Genomic DNA, 10,132 nt, shown 5'->3' on the forward strand with positions numbered 1-10,132 from the left:
ACTCAACATCCTTGGGCTGCACCAAGGGGTCAACCCATCTGCTTGAGGGGGCTTCAAAGAGTTTATTGAAAAATTCCATTATCTTTGAATTTCACTTTTCCATGAGCTTTTGGAAATCCCTTATAGGTACTCATGTGTTGTTATTGTTAGGTGCCATAGAGTTGGTCCCAACTCAGAGTGACCCTCTGCAGAACAGAATGAAGCACTGCCCGGTCCTTTGGCATCCTTACAATTGTTTGGTTTAAGCCCATTAATGCAGCCAATCCATCTCGTTGGGGGTCTTCCACTTTTTAACTGTCCCTCCACTTTACTAATCATGATGTCCTTCTCCAGGGACTTGTTCTTCCTAAATAACATGTCCAAAGTACGAGAGACAGAATCTCACCATCTTTGCTTCTAAGAGCATTTTGGCTGCACTTTGTCTAAGATGGATTCTTTCCTTCTTTTGAAAGTCCATGCTATATTTTCAGTATTGTTCACCAACACCATAATTCAAATGCGTCAAATCTTCTCCAGTCTTCCTTGTTCACTCATTGTCGAGGTCTGGCCTCGACATGAGAGTTTGGTTCATGAAGTAGGGAGATCTGGCGGCGACAGAGACAGATAAAGAGTCCACACAAAGACGCAACAAGAGAGATAAAGAAACACCCCGAAACTAGAGTGGATGCGAAACTGGCGGGCAGACCCTGGACTACAGGCATCGTGGCCCCTGCAGCCAGTAATGCACCGCCCTGCAGGCACTAATGCATACAGGGTTCAGTCTGTGCCCCCTTTTTATTCCAGGGAGGGACTTTACACAAAGGAAGGCGGGGTTTATTAAGACAGGGTACAGAAGTGAAATGTGATCAATCGTTCAAAACAGGACACAATGATTTACAGGAACAAATTCTAAAACATACATCACAAATTGTCTTAATAATCTAACATCCTTAATTTTCCAGAAATTCAAGCAAATTGTTATAAATTACTTTTTAGGTTCGAATCCCAAGGCAGCAACTCGAGGTTTCTCAAGGCTAATTAACATACCTATTAGCACTTAATCTCCAATGGGTAAAGGTGAGAAAAGGATTCAAAAGGTCTGGAAGGAGTCCAGCTGTTTCAGCTACCTGGCCTAGGCTTGCAGGAGGAAGGTTAACGCCTAGGTTAATAGTTTGCACCTGGGGACGATTTGAGAAGGCTGTCACTATTATTCCTTGAACAATACCCCGAAAGTCGCCAATCTACTTTGGGTGAATTCCTTGGGCAGACTGTCTCCAGAGCCGCCCAGCAAACTTGCCTTTGGAACTTTTTACAGCCTCGGCTTTAGGAGAGGTTTTTGGTTTAATATTTGTCCATGGGTATCAAGGGCTCATGTATTAAGTTAATATCAAACATAACTGAATAATTTGATAAAGAACAGTTTTGCCATGCTTGCCAGGTGGCCAGAGTTTGTTCCTCAGAGAGATTTGTTCCCAGAACCTTACACACTGCCAACACAGCGGAGACATTAAGAGAGGCACATAAGAAACCATTTTCTCAGAAGCTACAATTACTGGAGTTCAAAGTATAGAATGAATAATAGGACCAAAGAAAATTATATAGAGCTAGCCCAACGGTGAGTTCGTAAAACCCAATGAACCTGGGACGTCCGGAGGTCACTTCCTTTGACCATCAGGGTCCCTGGCTAGCCATCCTGAGTGGGGCCAACGTGTAGGATTTTCGTCCATGACACAGGGCCTCAACACCTCAGTAATTAGCGGTCTCCAACAATTCATCATATTTCACATGGGTATAAGACACGTGATTTGGGTCAGATGCACATTAATCATCAAAGTTATATAGACCCTTGCTGTCTAATGTTTTAAAGATGTCTTGTGTGGCAGATTTGCCTAATTAATACGTTGTTTGATTTCTTGACTGTTGCTTCCATGAGTGTTGATTGTGGGTCCATGTAAAATGAAGTCCTTGACAACTTTAATCTTTTCTCCATTTATCATGATGTGGTTTATGAGTTCAGTTGTGAGAATTTTGATTTTCTCTACATGGAGTTGTAATCCATACTGAAATACTCGTATGTCCCGAAAAGAGTAAGCAAACAAACAAGACAACAAGTCGAAATACCATCGTTCCAATGACCCAGTGGGTCAACCCGTCTCAGATAACTGGCTTAATGCTGCCGTGTAAATTCAGCACAAACAAGACTAAGCAAGCAAGGCCACAACACTACACCGAACAAACAGCAGCAGAGGACACCCCAGGACCATCACAGTTTCAGGGTAAATTAAGTCATGGGATTTCCCTGAAAGGATTGAACTATTTCATGAATATGTGGCCCTGTGTAAACCCTAGGATGCAATGTCTAGACGGGCATTGGGTTGACAAGCTCTTCAAAGGTCACAGCTTCTCAGGCAGGCCGTTTTTGTGCAATATCCTAAATACCTGTGGTTTGTTAGCTGAGAGCTCGAGATAAGTGATTTTTATTAAGATGAGAATCTTAATCTCCAGGGTATTACATCATCTCACAGACTGGAAACGGAGCCGCATTAGGGTCACATGGAGGCCGCAGAATGTAATCAATCAAAACACGAAGACTGAGGTCTGCCTGACTCAACCAAGGTGTTTTCAATCACCTCATAAGCATCTGAAAGTTGGAGAGGGAAGAAGAAAGAAGAATTAATGCATTTAAATTGAACAAATGACAACACCATCACTGAGATCTACTTATGAAAAACCATCCACTGAGAACCCTGTGGGCACAGTTCTACTCTGACACACACGGGGGCACCATGAGTGGGATCTACTTATGAAAAACCATCCACTGAGAACTCTGTGGAGCACAGTTCTACTCTGACACACACGGGGGCACCATGAGTGAGATCTACTTATGAAAAACCATCCACTGAGAACTCTGTGGAGCACAGTTCTACTCTGACACACACGGGGCACCATGAGTAGCATCTACTTATGAAAAACCATCCACTAAGAACTCTGTGGAGCACAGTTCTACTCTGACACACACCGGGGCACCATGAGTGGAATCTCCTTATGAAAAATCATCCACTGAGAACCCTGTGGAGCACAGTTCTACTCTGACTCACACGGGGCACCATGAGTGGAATCAACTTATGAAAAATCATCCACTGAGAACCCTGTGGGGCACAGTGCTACTCTGACACACACAGAGGCACTGTGACAAGAGACTTCTGTGTAACATTTATAGAACATTTCAACAGCTCTTTAAGAAGAAAACAAATATTCTAATTAAGAAATGGACAGAGGGCATGAACAGAGTCTTCAAACAAAGAAGACGTTCAGGCAACATTCACTAACAATTAGAGAGATATAGCTCAAAACAACAATGATGTAGCATCTCATTTTGACAGACCTTCCAACAAGACCCCTAACAAGATGGATTGGCGCAGTGGCAGTAGCATTGGTTCAAACATAACAGCAACTGTGAGGTTGATATTGTAGAATTGGGCAGGCAGAGTTTCCTTCTGTTGTGCGTAGAATCTGACCTGACAGTATAAGTTAGAACTGACCTGACAGCATCTCACAACAGAGACATGTTCCACCATATTCATGGACATGCTTGCAGCGAAGATAAGTTGTTGTTGTACCGACTCATAGAGACCTTATGCACAGCAGAATGAAACACTGCCCGATCCTGGGCCAACCTCACAATTGTTGCCTCATTTGAGTCCATCGATGCTGCCACTTGGCCAATCCATCTCCTGGGTGGTCTTCCTCTTTTTCTCTGACCCTCCACCTTACCAAACATGGTATCCTTCTCCAGTTGACCGGTCCCTCCTGACAATATATCTGAAGTATGAGAGACGAAGTTTGGGCATCCTGGCCTCCAAGGAGCACTCTGGCTGCACTTCTTCCAACACAGATCTGTTTATTCTTTTTGCATTCCATGGTACTGTAGGAGTGGAGGGATGTATGTGAAGACCACCCGGCGGTAACTCTCTAACCAAGGGGTGCCTTGATGAGAGCTAAAAGGAAAGCCTTGTGTGCCACCAGTGCTGGGATTGGAGCACACTGACCTAACAGCTTGGGGTAGGGTCCGTAATTATGGGAAATACTTACTATGTACTTGATCTTTAAGGAGCTCTGGTAACGAATTGGGCTGCAAATTGCAAGGTCAGCAGGTCGAAGCTACCAGCTGTTCCTTTGGAGAAAGATGAGACTTTCTGCTCCTGTAAAGACATACAGCTGTGGAAACCCTGTACAGGGTCGCTATGAGTCAGAACCAACTCCATGGCACATAACAACAACTTGATCTTTATCTGTAGCTACCGTAATCAACACAACTAATCTTGTACTTTCTGATTCTCAGAATAATCATTTATCATGTTTTACCTGTTCTGGAACATGATGTAATCGGTATTGTGATCAAGAAACTGTATTGTTAATCAGTAACTAAAGATGTATGATCTGTCCCCTCACACAAACCCATGAAGATTGTATTTAAGCTAAATCTGAAAAAGAATAAAGCATATTGACTGATCATCTTGAGTCCCCTGCCACTTTACAATTCTCTGTCCACCCCCAGAAACCTGTTCATGCATGGCACTTTCAATATTCTCCTCCAACACCATAACTCAAAAGCATCAATTCTTCTACGCTCTTACATATTCACTGTCCAGCTTTCACATACATATAAGGTTATTGAAAATACCATGCCTTGGGTCAGGTACACCTTAGTCCTCAAGCTGACATCTTTGCTCTTCAACAATTTAAAAAGTTCCTGTGCAGCAGATTTGCCTAATGCAGAGATAAATACCCATGTATAATTATCCTCCTGTTAAATCTTTATATGTTTGTGGGCTTCCAGTCTCCCTTCCATACTTGTTAAACTTGTATATTTGTCCATGTCTTGGTGTGGCGCTGTGGAATAAAGCACTGAACCGCAAGATCAGTTTGAACCACAAGGTTAGTGGTTCAAACTCACCAGTCACTCCTTGGAAACCCTACACAGAGTTGCTGTGAGTTGGAACCATTCATCCGGATGTTATTTATTGGTCCAGAGGTGAGGATTTTTTGTTTTCTTTATATTGAGGTGCAACCCATACTAAAGACTGTGGTCTTTGATCTTCATTGGTAAGAGTTTCAAGTTGTCTTTGCTTCCAGTAAGCACGGTTGTGTCATGACATATCTATGAATGTGTTAGAGTTTGGGTTGGGGGGAAAGAACTTCTTAGACATTACTAAACACCTTGAGGGAATTAACTATGGGGTGTCAGGAGCATACTCTTGGGGATGCTATGATTAATGTTTCACTAAGACAATGTTCTACTTTGGTGAGCAGTGATTGGATGTGAGAATCTAAGGTGCAGGTATTGGTCTCTCCCCATGTAGAACAAAAAGAGCCGTGGAAATGAAGGACATTTGGAACCAGTTAGTCCAATGGTCTTACGGAACACGTGACCCTGAGACCAGAACCAGGGGATGTTGGGATGCCAGTAAGAGCTGCTCTGGAAAAGATTGTATTAGAAGGTCCTGGATGGAGCTGGAGAAAAATGTGAAAAAAGTCAAAAGTGGGAGAAAACTCAAAATTATGTATATGTAATATATATAATCTGGAATTCCTGGTCAGAAAGAGAATGGAGGACCCCAAGATTGTGGCCCTTGGTCACCATTTAAGTCTGAAACTGAAGTTACCATCATGGTTCAATTTTCAGCCAAGCAGTAGATAGGTATATGGGATGGGGAAGGGGATGGATAACAAGGCAAGTGAGGTCTGCTCACCGAGGAATGACCAATGGTTCAGAATAAAAAACAACAGTATTTATCTAAGGACAACATGCAGAAGGTTTAGAAAAGCAGTGTAGCAGGAAGATGAGGCCCGAACGGGAGAAATAAACCACCCAAACACCAGAATTAGAGGAAGAGGCTTGATTGCCGGCAGAGCATCGGGGGACCAATGTCCTAAATGCCAAGCTCCCTGATACAGCTTTCCGACTAGATTTATAGAGGATTAGCATTGTGGGCTAATGCTAATGCAAAGTCGTTTCAACTACACCGTCAGTGGTTCAAACTCACCAGCTGCTCCTTGGAAACCCTATACAGGGTCGCTATGGGTCAGAATCGACTCGATGGTACTTCACAACAACAACATAGGCCTGAGTGCTGAGACCACAGTGGTTCTTTCTCATTGGCAATTCCTACATAAATGGCTTTTTACAAAAGGAGAAGAAGCTGTTGTTGGTTTCCTTTGTGTGTCTTGGAGGTGGGGTGGTGGTCTTCTTTCTTATTAAGTGGAATGGAATCAAAAATCCCAGGACAGATGTGGGAGGACTGAGGTTACAGATGGCAATCACTGAGATGGAATGAAATAAAGAATTTGTTACATGCAAAGCTGATGATCTGCTCTCTAAACCTACGCTCCGTTCACAGCAAAACTTTTTTTTTTTTTTTTTTGAAATTGATTTAGTGGATTTAGACAATTAACATTTTCAAGTGGTTTCAGATCACACAAACCAACCTTCCTGTCTCCCTCTCTCGACAACCACTTTATCAGTTCAATGTTTTGCGCAACATTTTCTTTCCGTGGGCTTTTAAGATGAACAATCTCACCGAATTTTTACAAGTTGTGCACGCACTAGTGAACAACAACAACAACAAACCGCAAAGCCAAACCAACCATTGCTGTGGACTCGATTCGACTCCTATCTACCCTACAGCATAAACTAGAATGCCGCCATAGGATTTCCAAGGCTGGAAGTCTTTGTATAAAGGACCCTTGTGGTCCTGTAGGGTCAGCACTGAACTGCTAACCACAAAGTCAGCACTTCAAACCCACCAGCCTGTGCCCAGGAGAAAGATGAGACTTTTTGCTTTTGTAAAGAATGACAGCGTCAGAAATGTCACACAAGGTCAACATGAATCGGAACCAATTCGGTGGTAACTAATGACAACCACAAATGTTTATACAAGGAAAGTGCCATTTCTTTTCTCCTGTGGAGCCTCTAGTAGTTTGAATTGGTGAACTTTCTGCTAGCAGTCCAGAGCTTAACCCACAGAGCCATCAGAGTTCCTGTAGTTTCAGTAAGAACTATGAAGACGTCAGAATCAACCACAGATGTGCTTCTTTGCCCTGAATCTCTCCTGCCCTCCAGCTGATATCATCTCTCTCCTACGTATATTTCTGAACAATCCACATCTGTTCTGTTAAAAATAGTCACAATGCAAAGAAATCAAAGCATAAGGTTTCTTTCCAGAAACTATTATGAATGAATGTCTCAAAGACGGCTAGTTCCAACTGCTAAAAAAATAAAAAAATAAAAAAAAGAAAAAGAAAATTTTAAATCTTTGAATTAGCTCAAAAAAACATTAAAATATTTTACTGTTTCAGGATTTAATGAGCAAGTTGAAAACTGGGTCGTAGTACAAAATGAGATTTTGCAAAAGCTTACCTTTTTCTTTTGCTTAATAAATATACATTTCCATAGAAACCAGCTTTGACTATTTATTGAATCAGTATTTTAAAAAGTGAAAACAAAAACAAAAACAAAAATCTGGCTTGAGTGGTTAGAAACAGAGTAGGAACATGACACTGTGGCCCTCAACCACTCTTGAGTTCTGGAACGGAAGTGACCTTCGTGGTGAAATTTTCAAGCAAGCAGCAGATAGGTTTATAGTGGTTTAAATGACATTAGTAAGGTATGCTCACCATGGAATGTTCAAGGACTCCACATCAAAAGGGCCACATCTACCTAAGGATAAAGCTGAGACGGGTTAGAAAGTGGGCTGGAATGGAAGTAAGAACCACAGGGAGAAATTGGCATAACTTGTTACCTGGAGGGGATTGTAATCAATGAGATGAAACAAAGTATATGATTTGTTGGATGTAAAGCTGATGATCTTGTCTGTAAACCTTCACTCAATTCACAATTAAAAAGTCAAAAAACAAACAAGATAACTCCTGAAAATTTGCCCTTTCACCTATTTGCAGCTTTGAGACTTCTTGAAATGACACTTAACGACGCTCGCACACAATCTCTCATGAAATCAGAAGGTAACAGGTTTATTATTAACTGCATCCTTTGAGTGGGAAAAGGCCACATGGTCAGTGTTGCTGAGTAATTTCAAAAAGAAAGTCAAACTCAAGACTTGCATGTTGGGGCTTTGTGGAAAGATGAAAAGCCCTTTGAAATGTAAGCATTATGCTTGCTTTTAATGTTTTTCCTCTCCTTTATTCAGACAGTTCCAAATGTGGTCATTCTGCAGACACGCACGTGTTGCCATATTTATAGAAACTCGTCACCCACAAATTCTTGCCTCGCTCCGTGACTACTTTGCAAAGTCTGTCCTGTCTGTAAAGTATAGAGTGAGGACCCACCCTACTAGCAGACCGTTTTGGAAATGTCCCGTAAATATTAGAACATTTATTCCATGCTCAGATCACAGAATCCCCTCACCTCTTCCAGGAACCTGCCCACGACCCTTTCCACAGGTAGATATGGGTGCAACTTAAACAGGTTGCTCTTGGGCACTCTTTGGTTCATGGAGATCCCATGTAGAAGAGAACAAAATATTGTCTAGTCCTCATAACCTTTAGTATGTTTGACTGCATTTCTTCTCCGTTTTCCTTATTTATTGTCCAGTGTTCACATGCAGACAAGGCACATGTGGTAGCTCAAACAGTTTGTGATCAGCTGCTAACCCTAAAGGTGGACAGTTAGAACCTACCGGTGGTGCTGTGAAAGAAATGTCTGGAGATCTAGCATATGACTTATAGCAACTGTATGGGGCAGAGCAGCATTTTCCCGTAGAGTTTCTGAGGTTGTAAATCTTTACGGGAGCAGAAATGTTTGTGCTTAGTTTTCTTTTTTTGTTGTTTTTTCCACTGAAAGGTTACACAGTTCATTTAGATTCCCATCTGGTGATGTCTACACAAATTATTCGGCTGCATTAGTTACATTTTTACATGGTGTGTGATCCTTCTCTCTAATTGCATTCTGGTTGTTCCATTTCCAGAGGTCTAGTTTCCCTGCCTCATTATCATCTCATCTTTGCTGTAGATTCACTGTTGAGCTTTGGGTTCTCATATAGATGTCATGTTAATTCATGTATGTGGTATTTTTCACCACTCGTCTGTCAGTCTGTGCTGGCTTGTGTCTTTCAGTGCTGCTGTAAGCTATGATACTGGTATTTTGAATGCTGGCAGGGTCACCCCTGGTGGACAGGTTCCAGTGGAGCTTCCAGACTAAGACAGACTAGAAAGAAGGAGAGATGGATTACTTCTGAACGTTTAGCCACTGAAAACCTTATGAATAGCAGTGGAACATTGTCAGACATAGTGTCAGAAGATGTACTCGTGGTTAAATTCTTTCATCTTGTGGGCCTCCCATTTAATCATTGGTAATCCTTTAGCGTAGTGGTTACGAATCGGGCTGCAAATCTTAAGGTCAGTGGTTCGAAACTACCAGCCGCTCCGTAGGAGAAAGATGAGGCTTTCTACTCCCGTAAACATTTACACCCTCGGAAACCCTGTACAGGGTCGCTATGGGTCAGAACCGACTCAACGGCACTTAACAACAACAACAACAACAACAATCCTTTACTTCAGCAAACATAATGTCCTCTTCAATGTGTCCAAAGCCAATGAGTTGGACAATATTTTATTGTGTTTCATAAGGTTCCATTGCTGGATTTTTGGAAGTGGATCCTGTAGCTTGCTCAGTTTGCTCCCATGCAAAAGGGATCATGTTGATGTTGTTGCAGATTTCTGTTGAGTCAGTTCTGACTCACAGCAACCCCATGCATAGCACAATGAAATACCACTCAGTCCTGCTCCACCTTCCCAATCTTGATAGGTTTGAGCCCATTCCTGCTGCCACTGGCTTAATCCATCTCATTGGAATTCTTTCTCTTTTTCTCAGACCCTCAACTGTACCAAGCACGGTGCCCTTCTCCAGGTTTAGGTCCCTCCTGATAACCCTCCTGATAACATGCCCAAAGTAAGGGAGACAAAGTCTAGCCATCCTCAGTTAAGATAAGCAGAGTTGAAGAAGGCTTTTTTAAAAAAATGTTTTATTGTGAATTATGTGATAGTTTACATAGGAGAACATTAGCTTTGCATTCATGCTATCGTATATCATTTTCTTGCCACGGTTACAATCTCCTCCATGCATCATCAACCAACC

General features: G+C 42.1%; 1 pseudogene; it reads right to left on the reverse strand.

Moving 5' to 3' along the window:
• Nucleotides 1-526: 526 nt before the first annotated feature.
• LOC102823449 overlaps nt 527-10,132 on the reverse strand; it is a 29,935-nt pseudogene continuing 20,329 nt past the window's right edge.

This window comes from Chrysochloris asiatica, unplaced genomic scaffold (genome assembly GCF_000296735.1).
Source record: "Chrysochloris asiatica unplaced genomic scaffold, ChrAsi1.0 scaffold00446, whole genome shotgun sequence".
NCBI classification, from domain to species: domain Eukaryota; kingdom Metazoa; phylum Chordata; class Mammalia; order Afrosoricida; family Chrysochloridae; genus Chrysochloris; species Chrysochloris asiatica.